This window comes from Dreissena polymorpha, chromosome 3, assembly GCF_020536995.1.
Source record: "Dreissena polymorpha isolate Duluth1 chromosome 3, UMN_Dpol_1.0, whole genome shotgun sequence".
Classification (NCBI taxonomy): domain Eukaryota; kingdom Metazoa; phylum Mollusca; class Bivalvia; order Myida; family Dreissenidae; genus Dreissena; species Dreissena polymorpha.
Window position 1 is genome coordinate 107,397,975 of NC_068357.1, and position 12,912 is coordinate 107,410,886.

Here is a 12,912-nt window from a genome sequence, read left to right on the forward strand (position 1 = left end):
GACGTCGGCACGACTGCCGGAGCTTCAACATTATTACGCTCCGTTTTTGAATGGGTGCCGGTCAAACATTAATCAATTAAACTTAACTGGTATGATACTTCAATGTTTGTCACAACACGGATAATGTTGTAAAGGCTGTTGTATACCGCGCACGATTCAATTAAAGTTAATTTAGCTTGAAATCAAAAAGTTTTACTTGTATAATCAGGTGTAAGTTAAATTAAATAAAATTAAAACGGACATTAGGTGATGTTTGTTGCATGCGGTTATATCATAATAGATCAAGGTTTCTTAGTTATGTAATTGTTAACTTGTAAGATTTTTCAAATACGTTGCATTGTTCGCGTGTTGATGGCGCTAATGAAAGGAGAATGCGCCAAGCCGCCAATACAGGATGTATCAATTAACAATAGTATCGCAATGACAGTATCACATGACGTACATTTGATAGATACTGTTATTTGTTATATTTAATTTATTTTTTCAACGTACATACGAAGGCCCAAATCATTACAGAGCATGAACACATTCTATAATAAATAAGATGTAGTTTTTTTAAATATATTAGTGATTTACTCAATTAAAAAGTCACCAACATGAATAAAACATATTGTACGATATATACCAACAATTTGTAATACTCAATACAACCAATAACTTAATGTTCATATTATCAACATAATTCATCGACAGCAATATTTGTATACAGTATGATAATTCACGAAATAAATAGAAGATAATACTTCTTCTTGAAACGATGATTTGTTTCCCTTAATCCAAATGCTGAATTTACTAAAAGGCCATGGTCAACGAATCTTAATTAGGCTCATATACATGTATGTTGTTTTCCCCACTATCAACTCTCAAAAAATTGAAGATAGCTCGGTCTTTTTCCATACATACAATATTTCACTTTAAAATATCTATAAATGTGCATTGGCGCCACCTCCTTATCTGAGCGCCACCTCCTTGGCAGTTGCTCCATCTCTTTTTGAAAAATGCAAATGTATTAGATCAGCTAGAAGTCGATGTTTTTGTGTTTTTGTTAACTTGTACAGGTTCAAAGCAATCGTTTAATGTAATAAACGATTTTAATTGGCTGGGAATTTGCTCATCACACATGCAAAATACATCGATTTGCTTTTACGAATTCTACTTTCCACAACATATAAAGTTCCTCACGTTTTCAACATATAAAGCATAATAACGCCGGAAATTATCCGTTATATTTCAAAACATCTGGGCCTGAGCGCCACCTCGGAAGTAGCATTGGCTCATTTATTAATTTATCTCAAAAAAGAGGTGGCGCGCGTGATCAACGGCCGTGATATGGCTGCTAAGTTTGGGTATGTTTTTTATCTATCTAAGTTGATAAATTACACGTCAAATTGTGTAAGCAAATACTTGGGGTTTCGTGAACAAACTTAAGCTTCGGATTTACTAGGTGAACTTCGCCGCTTATAATTATCTGTAATATGCAAAGGGCGCATTCGAATATTGATGTGAAAAAATAGATGACATACTCAGAGGGGGTAATCACGTGATCACGCGACGTCCATACCGAGACAGTTATTTTTCGCCGTTTTATACCCTTTATTACATCTGTTTATTTTTTAAATGAAGCTCACTTTCCAGCCATATCAGTAAAAAGGTGATTAGCGTTTATTTCGTATTTAAATTCGCTGTATATCTCGACCTTACTCGGTGCAAATTTTCTTAGTGGAGCCCTAATTAGGTCATCCCGCTAAGAAATTTTGCACCGAGTAAAGTACATATAGAGCGAATATTACTTAGAAATAAAAGTCAGTTACTTTCTTTCTAATATGGCTGGAAAGTGGGCGGAATAAAAAAATAATAATACAAGTAATAAAGGGTATACAACGACGAAAAATACCTGCCTCGGCATGGACGTCGCCATCTTGTTTGTCACGTGATTACCCCCTCTGATACTTGAGAAATAGTCCACACAGTCCGCGGAAAAGGGAATTGTTTCCTAGACAAGTATTCTTTTTTTTCTTTTAAAGTCATGTATTAAGCTTATGAAAATTCATTGCTAAATATCGTGTTTTGTTCACATATGTCTGGGCATTAATAATGTGTGTACTTTTTTGTACAGCAGCTTCTTTATTCACTTCCGCGTACGTATACAAAGTAACAAGCATAAGCATTTCAGATGAAAACGTTTTTCTTTTCATCATGTCAGGATTCCAAGCATTTCAAAATTGATTTAAATGATGCACAGAGAAAGTGTATGAACCAATATACAGAATGCCGGTATATGCAAACATGGACGAGTCTCATGTACATGTTTTGCATGTGCTACATATTACCAATAATACAACGCGAATAAGCACACCGTTGAGTTGAGAAATTACACATGTACACTCCCTGAAAAAATAACAATTACATTGATGTCAACGATTATAACAGACGATGGTAACGAACCAAAATGATAGCAAAAGATGACGTTACTTATTGGCGCGTGTAAAATCGACGACCATTATCTTTTGAAAACCATTTGATAGAATATAATACTATTTAACCGATAGTGTGAACTGCGTGGATCGGTTGAAAATATCGCAATGCGATCGGCAAACATCTATCTACATAAATGCTGATAATGTACTTACATGAAATGTTTAAGGAACTCCAATGTCCCAAATATCATTGATTAAAAATAGGAGACATTGGGTTGCCTTGCTTGGCCGCCGAATATACATAATTGGATGCAGGGCACAAACTTTTATTTTCCGTGTGCACGAGATTTGTAAAATTTGATTTCAACATATAAAGCACTTTACAATGATACCTTGGTAAAGGAGTGTGATCCATGAGGCATATTGAATCATAAGGTATAATGCCTAACCATAGTCTATATCTTACATATAGATTGATAATCAGTTATATGTGGTACACTTTGGTCAATTTTATGCGTTATTCGAATAAGAAACTAGGAACAAGGAACCAACTACCGGTACATATCCAGCACGTTTTTAAATAGTGTGATCATTTTTTGGAGTACGATAATTTGTGATTTGTATATCGATTGATCATAAATCAAGCATGTGAACATGCAACATTCATTAACATAGAATATCGGCGCGTGATGTTCACTGAAAAAAATGCGATTACCAAACTGTGGGTAAATGTATCGGTTTAACTGTTTGTTTAAGCGCGCACATACAATGTGTACGCTCCAACCTCAATAATTGCGAGATGGCATGTGGTTGATTGTGTAAGTTTGCGCGCGCTTTGTTAAAATATCGACTTTATTCCCGAGATGCAAGTAAGCATATTACTTTATTTAAAAGAAATAATTACAACTTTTAATCCTTAAAAGTCAGAAACCGTTATTGGTATAGGTTTAATAATTGCAGTAAGTTTGCAGTCTCTTAAGAAAGAGACTTTGACGAATTGGATTGGGATGTAATAATCCGGCTTAATATAAATTATCATTATCAAACGAGAGCTGAAAGAAGTACGTCGAAAACAATTGCTTTTTTTATCAATTAAAAAATTGGGTTGGCACATGTTCACACACTTTGACGACGTTCAGATCAGTTGAGTTACATATATGTAGAAAATGATAATATGAATATCTATGAAAATGTTGGAGCTAATTTGTGAAATGCGATGTCAAGGCAATGCTTATTAATACCTGCTTTTTACCTTCAGACAATATTGCTAATTTAGCATGTGTTGTGATGAAGCATGTCATGTTTTACGAGAGTGCTTTATAAGTACATGTATATTCTTATGTATTATACTGTTGATAGATAGTGTTCTTATTTATTTAGCTGATTTCATATTTTTTTATGGAAAGTTCACGCATACTTTCCTATTACTCTTTTAATTCGCTGTCGCTGTTACAACCATCTACGGTGTGTCATGCTTATCATTCGCGAATTTATTTAGTTTGTGAGATTTTTATTAAATAATTTCAACAGTTCTTTAGTCGCGATTTTGCAAGTGTTAAAAAAACTGTCAATAGACAATATACTAGCATATATCAGTCGCGTCATGCGTAAAGCGGACGAAGTGCTCCTGACTAGACTTTACGAAGGAGCTAAGTCTGTCGTATAAAGTATTGGATCCATTTTCTCAAAAAGCGGCTAATATAACGAAAAAAATCCATAAAACGTTACAGCACAAACATATAGGTGACACCGCACTAGCTACATATTTCTTACGTTGGGTTAAATCAAATTTTATTTTAAACATGCCTTATTAAAATTTGATGAATTAGCATTTTGCTAATGACCAACAGGGTTAAAATATTACGCACTTATACAAAGTTAATTGTTTGGAATATCATAGCTCGTAGTTCGACGCACAATAGATTCGTATTGTCGCATCCGCGTTAAAACTCTGTCGTTCAAACCATGGTCAAAAAAGATTTACTTCCTGTTGATGACGTCAAGGGGGGGGGGGGGGCAGGTATCAACTATTAGACAACTAAGCTCTTGGCGATAATGTTCTCGTCTTCAGTGTTTAAATAAGCTCGATAATCAATTCTGTTTCAGTCAATGCGAATGAAAAATTTCAGTCAAGTCTGTGTTTTTCACGTATATCAAAAATAGCTTTAATACTGCTTAATACTTACTAATCTATTTCATATTTAATATTTTATGAGGTATAATGGTATATACTCAACAAATGTTTGCTAAGCCTGTATATACCAGCACATGTAAATAAGAAACGAAAAACTAATTTCATCATGTGATTTTTTTTTAAATATCTGGTCATTAGGGCTGAATGGCTTACGGTGAAAGTAGCGAACGGTAACTATGTCCGGAAAATATAGCTTGTATTTTTAATCGATGTTATCGCCCTTTTTATTTTCAAGCATATAATTATGAGTTATTCCATCGATTGCATACGTTGTTTGTTAACGGGACTTGTTAACAGTTTTCAAAAAGATTGAGGTTGCTTTATACAAGAATGTATTCATTATATTCAAACGAAGAAAATAATATTCATGACAAAGAAAAATATTAAACACTCTTTTTCGTTTATTGATAATCAATATTCAAAATCGGAAAAGTAATAGAGCTTTGCAAAGCGTGAGCAAAAAACTTTTATTACCGATATTTTATTACCATCTACATTCAAAAGCCTATATGGTGTAGCTGAAGCGTGATTGCTTTGGCTTTAATAAGTCCCTGGTTCGAACACAAGAGCTGGCTATTTTTTTTATTTCTTTTCCTTGTTATTATAATTACTCAAAACTCTTCCAGTTATTACGAATTTGTTAATAAGTACCATATAACAACAAATCACTGTAAATAAAATACGACTTAAATTGATATTATGGGCATTTTTCACTGTTGAATTGAGCTGAAAAGAATTAACAGGTCAAAAGAGTTAGTTATAATGTGGTAACTGACCAAGTATCTACAACTCATCTTGCTACCAGTTGTTAATAAAAAATATATATTATATTTGATATTTTACATGACTCACCCAGTCCTCGAAATGATCCGTAAAACAAAATTGTGTCTTTGTGTCGTATGAACGAATCTGCATGAAAACTACATTTACACTCACATCGTACATCGAATCATTTCTGTTGTCAGTTGTCAAAACGAAAGTACGGTTGATATTCAAATGCATTAGTTTTCTTTTTCCGGGATATTGTGTTAGTATGTTGATGCTGCATTAACAAATATAAGTGTAAATGAAGTGAAAACACCAAAAATAAATAAGGGTTGCGATAGACACCTATAAACATAGCATATACTGTTAGATTCACATAATATCACTTTAAGTAAACCTTCAGCTGCACCAGCAAGAGAGAAACCTTATTAAACACTACAGTCCTTTAGCCCTTTGCATGCTGGGAAAGTTGTCGTCTGCAAAAATGTCGTATGCTTTATTTCTAAAATTAGCATTTTCTTTGATTTTTTCCCCAAAGAATACTATCAGAATAGCAAAAAATTTGGATCCTGATGAGACGCCACGTTCTGTGGCGTCTCATCTGGATCCAAACTGTTTGCAAAGGCCTTCAAAATTCGGTTCCAGCACTGTAAGAGTTAGATATGTCAAGAAACCAATAACCGTAACAGTGAGGCACAATACAAATGCATTTGACAAGACATACACGTACATAACAAGCGCATGGGCATTAACACAATGGGCGTAATCGCCTAGGAACCGTAATTGCAGAGCACTCATTCAACACATTCAAACCGGTTTGAAGGAAATCCCCCCCCCCCCCCACACACACACACACAATATGTAAGTGGACATACGAATTAATCTCAAAGCTGTGTTCTCAAGCTATGCCATGCATTCGTACGAGGGCTTTCATGCTGGCATGAACGATTTTTGTAAATTTTTCTATATCTCTGTCGTATAAGATCAATTTCCCAGTGATAATTTGCAGTTGTTAGTTTAGTTTAATCCATCAATCTTGCGAGCAGCAGCATGCTCAAGTTGGGATTTCAAACTTGCTGAAACTCTGTAAATTAGGATTAAAATATACGGTCGTTTGAAACGAATCCCACAACGTTGCCAATTCAATATACTACCATCAAAAGAAGGCTAAATAAACCTGGGAAGTCTGTGCAAACTGCTCAAGTTTGAATAAATATCCAAAATTCTGGTTCAAGCGACGGTTTGCGAAGATAGATTTAGTTGGACGAAGACGAATGACCAGTGGTATTAACGGACGGACCTGAAGTCACTGCAAGGAAAGAAGCACTCAGTGAGGGCATTCGACGACAGTAGGACGCAATTTATCTCGCTCTGTTGCGGTCATAGGCAGTAGATCAAGCTTAGGGGAAGTTCCGAATATTAACGGACGATACACGTCAGCGAAAGTTCACAGTTACCCAGCGTGCGCGATGCGAATGTTGGTGGTAGACTAGAAGGTGCGGCGGCGGAACTTTGCGGTACAACAGCGTTCGAGGATAACCAAATTGACGAAGCGGCGGCTGTCGGCGACATAAGAGTATATTCATGAACGGTAGTAAGAGAAAGCCCAGAAACTAAAGTTATAAAGTCGCAACCATGTGTCTTCTATTTAGTTACAGGACTTTGATCTTGATGTCACTCATCCCATGCGCAATCCGTCTTAAAGTCTTACAATTAAGAATTCATTAATTCAGTTTAATTACTACGAAAGGATTTATTCTATATTTACTAGCAGAGATTTTGATATTGACCTCACCAACAGAATGTGCGATCCAAAGGTAGTTGTAATTACTCAACGCGTTCTTTTATTATTATCGAAATCCATTTCGCTAATTTAAGTTATCGTGACAATGAATTCACGCATCCCTAGCGATGTATTTATATAAGTTACGATACTATTTAATTACTTTAGCCAAACGAATTTTGCGAGTGATTTAGCATGAACATTTGTATTATTATTACTGAACGCAAACTTGACATTGATCACACACAAGATCCTTATGCTATTTCAGGCTCAGTCCATATACGATGTATGAAACATGCAATCCAGGCTTGGTCCGGATACAATGTATGTAACATGCAATCCAGGCTTGGTCCGGATATAATGTATGAAACATGCAATCCAGGCTTGGTCCGGATACAATGTATGAAACATGCAATCCATCCTTGGTCCGGATACAATGTATGAAACATGCAATCTAGTCTTGGTCCGGATACAATGTATGAAACATGCAGTCCAGGCTTGGTGCGGATACAATGTATGAAACATGCAAATCCTTGATCTTGATACAAGGTATCTGTATATGATTTATTATTATTAAGGTTTAATTCGCTCTCAAGATATTGAGTGGAAACCGGACTTTGAACAAGTTTAATGTGTCTGTTTAGCTGGAAAAGAACATTTCAAATGGGAAAAATACGTTTTCTTTGAAGTGTTCAAATTAAAATTACCATTGGTTTCATTTATGGGGAATATATTGTGTTCATTTCAATAAATCTCTGCAGACATGCCTTAGAAATTAGTTTACGGAAAATGTTGCACCTTTTCATATGTCTAAATGTAAGAAGGCCGCCTATTTTACCAAAGTATTCAAAGTAGACGGACGTACAAATGTGCCCGAAGGGATTACTTCAATGTAGATTTGTTTTGATTTGATACATTTGAATGAAAGCTATTCGAGAGAAACTAGTTTACCGGAAACTTGTACCTGCATACAAAGATGGTTCGCAAAGTATACTCGAGAAAACTTGTACCTGCATACAAAGTAGGTTCGCAAAGTATACTCGAGAAAACTTGTACCTGCATACAAAGTAGGTTCGCAAAGTATACTCGAGAAAACTTGTGCCTGCATACAAAGTAGGTTCGCAAAGTATACTCGAGAAAACTTGTACCTGCATACAAAGTAGGTTCGCAAAGTATACTCGAGAAAACTTGTACCTGCATACAAAGTAGGTTCGCAAAGTATACTCGAGAAAACTTGTACCTGCATACAAAGTAGGTTCGCAAAGTATACTCGAGAAAACTTGTACCTGCATACAAAGTAGGTTCGCAAAGTAAACTCGAGAAAACTTGTACCTGCATACAAAGTAGGTTCGCAAAGTATACTCGAGAAAACTTGTACCTGCATACAAAGTAGGTTCGCAAAGTATACTCGAGAGAACTTGTACCTGCATACAAAGTAAGTTCGCAAAGTATACTCGAGAAAACGTGTACCTGCATACAAAGTAGGTTCGCAAAGTTTACTCGAGAAAACTTGTACCTGCATACAAAGAAGGTTCGCAAAGTTTACTCGAGAAAACTTGTACCTGCATACAAAGTAGGTTCGCAAAGTATACTCGAGAAAACTTGTACCTGCATACAAAGTAGGTTCGCAAAGTATACTCGAGAAAACTTGTACCTGCATACAAAGTAGGTTCGCAAAGTATACTCGAGAAAACTTGTACCTGCATACAAAATAGGTTCGCAAAGTGTACTCGAGAAAACTTGTACCTGCATACAAAGTAGGTTCGCAAAGTATACTCGAGAAAACTTGTACCTGCATACAAAGTAGGTTCGCAAAGTATACTCGAGAAAACTTGTACCTGCATACAAAGTAGGTTCGCAAAGTATACTCGAGAAAACTTGTACCTGCATACAAAGTAGGTTCGCAAAGTATACTCGAGAAAACTTGTACCTGCATACAAAGTAGGTTCGCAAAGTATACTCGAGAAAACTTGTACCTGCATACAAAGTAGGTTCGCAAAGTATACTCGAGAAAACTTGTACCTGCATACAAAGTAGGTTCGCAAAGTATACTCGAGAAAACTTGTACCTGCATACAAAGTAGGTTCGCAAAGTATACTCGAGAAAACTTGTACCTGCATACAAAGTAGGTTCGCAAAGTATACTCGAGAAAACTTGTACCTGCATACAAAGTAGGTTCGCAAAGTATACTCGAGAAAACTTGTACCTGCATACAAAGTAGGTTCGCAAAGTATACCATAAACGAGGCAATAGTTTGGAAACAGGCATTAATAAACAATTAAGTCCTATGGGTTCGTGCTTAGACGCGAACTATTTTGTTTAGTATTTTGTTCCAGTTTAAACGAAACCCCTCAGTCATTTCTGAAAATCTAGCTTACCGAAAATATTCAACCCGACCCGGACGCAGACGCTTCATGCGTACAAAGAAGTGTATACTTTGTGTTCGTAATTAATGCAACGCTTTGGTATAAGCTTTATAATATTACATTTTTCTGTTCTTTTGTGTTCTTCCTTCACATATTTCTTATCAATATGGTATTCTGCATACACACTTAAAAAATCACCACACAATTTCGATTTTCATTTAAAGTTTTCAACCCCATTTTTTCTATTTTTTTCCAATTTTATAAAAACTATTGACAAAAAACACTTTTTAGTGCGTATTTATATATAAATGCATAATATATACAAACATACAAGTGATGCCGTAATCCTTCGAAAAAAACAACAACAGAAAAATACAATCTCTAAAGAAACCATTAAAAAAATCTATTTGCACAAAACAAATGGCAGATGGAACATACAAACTTTGGACATAGAAGTCTTTGTTTCCAACACATTTTATTTCAAGTTGCACAATAATATATAGAGCATGCGTCAAATTTTAGTCCAACATTTACAAAACTAATATACATTTTGAAAGGAAATATTCATAACTTTCTTTTTGCTAACTGATCATTAGTTTAACTTGAATGTTTACATCATAAAATAACTAATGATCCTGCCTAATGTCAATTGTATAAATTGGATGATGATTATGACGATAATGATTATTCTGGTGATAATCAATCTTACCTGATTCATATGCCATTCCCTCTAAGGGCTCATGGGCACATCGATTGATTGCTCGTTCCTATTTCATCGCATGTTTTCAGCATTTGCTTGATGGTAGCTTCATTTTCTCTGGACCCTTTTCTAATCTTAGCACTCTTTTATGCAAAACGGACTTTTATTCAGATGACACGCATGCTGCTTTATTAGCCTGATTACAAACTAAATACTGTGATGAGCAACTTTAAGAAAAGCATATTTGATTTATATACAAATGACAACGGTTGACCATTATTCTTTAGGTATAATCTGTACGGAAAACTCAAATCGTTGTTGGCCACTACGTTTTCCAACATGTCCACAAAAAGCTCTTTCGTACAAAATATGATAATTAAACTGATGTTGTATTATGGCGTTACGATTGTTTCGGAGTTCGTTCGCTTTTTCAGCATTCTTCGCACAAGCATATTAAAAATCTATCCGTATAAATGGCCAATCACTGTCCTGCTGATTTTCACTTTCTTGGTGTGATGTAAGGAATCCAGTTCTTTCCCGACATTTTTCACGACATGATTGCTGTCAAAACGTTTCTATTGTGTAAGGCTTATGTACCTTTTCATATGAGCTACTTAAGTGTTATCTCTGTCATCCACTAAAAATTCAACAGGTCTGCCCTCTGCAATAAGCTCATTGAGTCCATTCTCACCGCTGACACTCTCCATCATACGATTGATTGCAGACACAGTCATGTGCGCGGCCATTCTTACGTTTCCAGTTTCTTCGCTACCACTGGTAGGTTCAACAGAAACGATGAGACACAACATGCTTCACTTTTTCCCTCCGTAGTTTGTCCTGGACAACAAGAATATGTGTGCTGAAAAAATGTATTTGACTATAAAGAAGAGCTATGGTTTAAGGAGAACTAATACACCTGATAACTTAAACAATAAAACAATGACATCTGAGAAGGGAATACAACCTATATAATGCAGCCATTTAAATAATATGTGTACACTATTCATGCATGAAGTTTGAATCTATTCTTTATTGAAGACATGTTAAAAATAAAAATAAAGTGTATTGTTATACCCCCACAAACGAAGTTTAGGGGGGTATACAGGAGTGAACTTGTCTGTCTGTCGGTCGGTCGGTCGGTCGGTCGGTCGGTCGGTTGGTCGGTCGGTCGGTCGGTCTGTCGGTCCGTATTAAGTGTCCGCTCTCTAATTCAAGTAGTTTTCATCCGATCTTCAACAAACTTGGTCAGAAGTTGTATCTACATGATGTCTAGGCCAAGTTCGAACATGGGCCTTGCTGGATAAAACTAGGTCACGGGGTCACTTAGTGCGTTTTAAACATTCAGCATGTTGTCCGCTCTCTAATTCAAGTAGTTTTCATCCGATCTTCACCAAACTTGGTCAGAAGTTGTATCTAGATGATCTTAATGCCAAGTTTGAACATGGGCCTTGCCGGGTCAAAAACTAGGTCACGGGGTCACTTAGTGCGTTTTAAACATTCAGCATGTTGTCCGCTCTCTAATTCAAGTAGTTTTCATCCGATCTTCACCAAACTTGGTCAGAAGTTGTATCTAGATGATCTTAAGGCCAAGTTCGAACATGGGCCTTGCCGGGTCAAAAACTAGGTCACGGGGTCACTAAGTGCGTTTTTTAACATTCAGCATGGTGTCTTCTCTCTTATTCAATAGTTTTCATCCGATCTTTACCAAACTTGGTCAGAAGTTTTATTTAGATGATCTGAAGGCCATGTTCGAACATGGGCCATGTCAGGTCAAAAACTAGGTCACAGGGTCACTTAGTACGTTTTAAACATTGAGCCTGGTGTCCGCTCTCTATTTCAAGTAGTTTAAATCCGATCTTCACCACACTTGGTCACTAGTTGTAACAAGATGATGTGTAGGTCAAGTTCGAACATGGGCCATGCCGGGTCAAAAACTAGGTCACGGGGTCACTTAGTGTGTTTTAAACCTTATCATGTCCGCTCTCTAATTCAAGTAGTTTTTATCCAATCTTCACCAAAATTGGTCAGAAGTTGTATTTTGATTATGTCTAGGGCAAGTTTGAATATGGGTCATGCCGGGTCAAAAACAAGGTCACGGGGTCACTTAGTGCGTTTTAAACATCATAATGTTGTCCGCTCTCTAATTCAAGTAGTTTTCATCCAATCTTCACCAAACTTGGTCAGAAGTTTTATCTAGATGATGTCTAGGTCAAGATTGAATATGGGTTATGCGGGGTCAAAAACTAGGTCACGGGGTATCTTAGAGCGTTTTAAACCTCACCATGTTGTACGCTCTCTAATTCAAGTAGGTTTCATCCAATCCTCACCAAACTTGGTCACAAGTTTTATCTAAATGATCTCTAGGACACGTTTGAACATGTGTCATTCCGGGCCTAAAACTAGGTCACGGGGTCACTTAGTGCGTTGTTTAACATTTAGCCTGGTGTCCGCTCTCTAATTCAAGTAGTTTACATCCGATCTTGACCAAACTTGGTCAGAAGTTTTATTGAGATGATCTTAAGGCCAAGTTAGAACATGGGCCTTTCTGGGTCAAAAACTAGGTCAAGGGGTCACTTAAAACGTTTTAAAAATTGAGCATGGTGTCCGCTGTTTTTTGTGAGGACAACATGCAAAATATTATGTGTCAATTCGGCATGTGGGGGTATTCGTCACGTCTGTGACAAAGC

The 12,912-nt window shown here is 36.3% G+C and overlaps 1 protein-coding gene across 1 annotated transcript in view; it reads right to left on the reverse strand.

Moving 5' to 3' along the window:
- The window catches only part of LOC127870885 (uncharacterized), a 385,033-nt gene that overhangs the window by 167,909 nt on the left and 204,212 nt on the right, over nt 1-12,912 (reverse strand). The window lies entirely within an intron of this gene.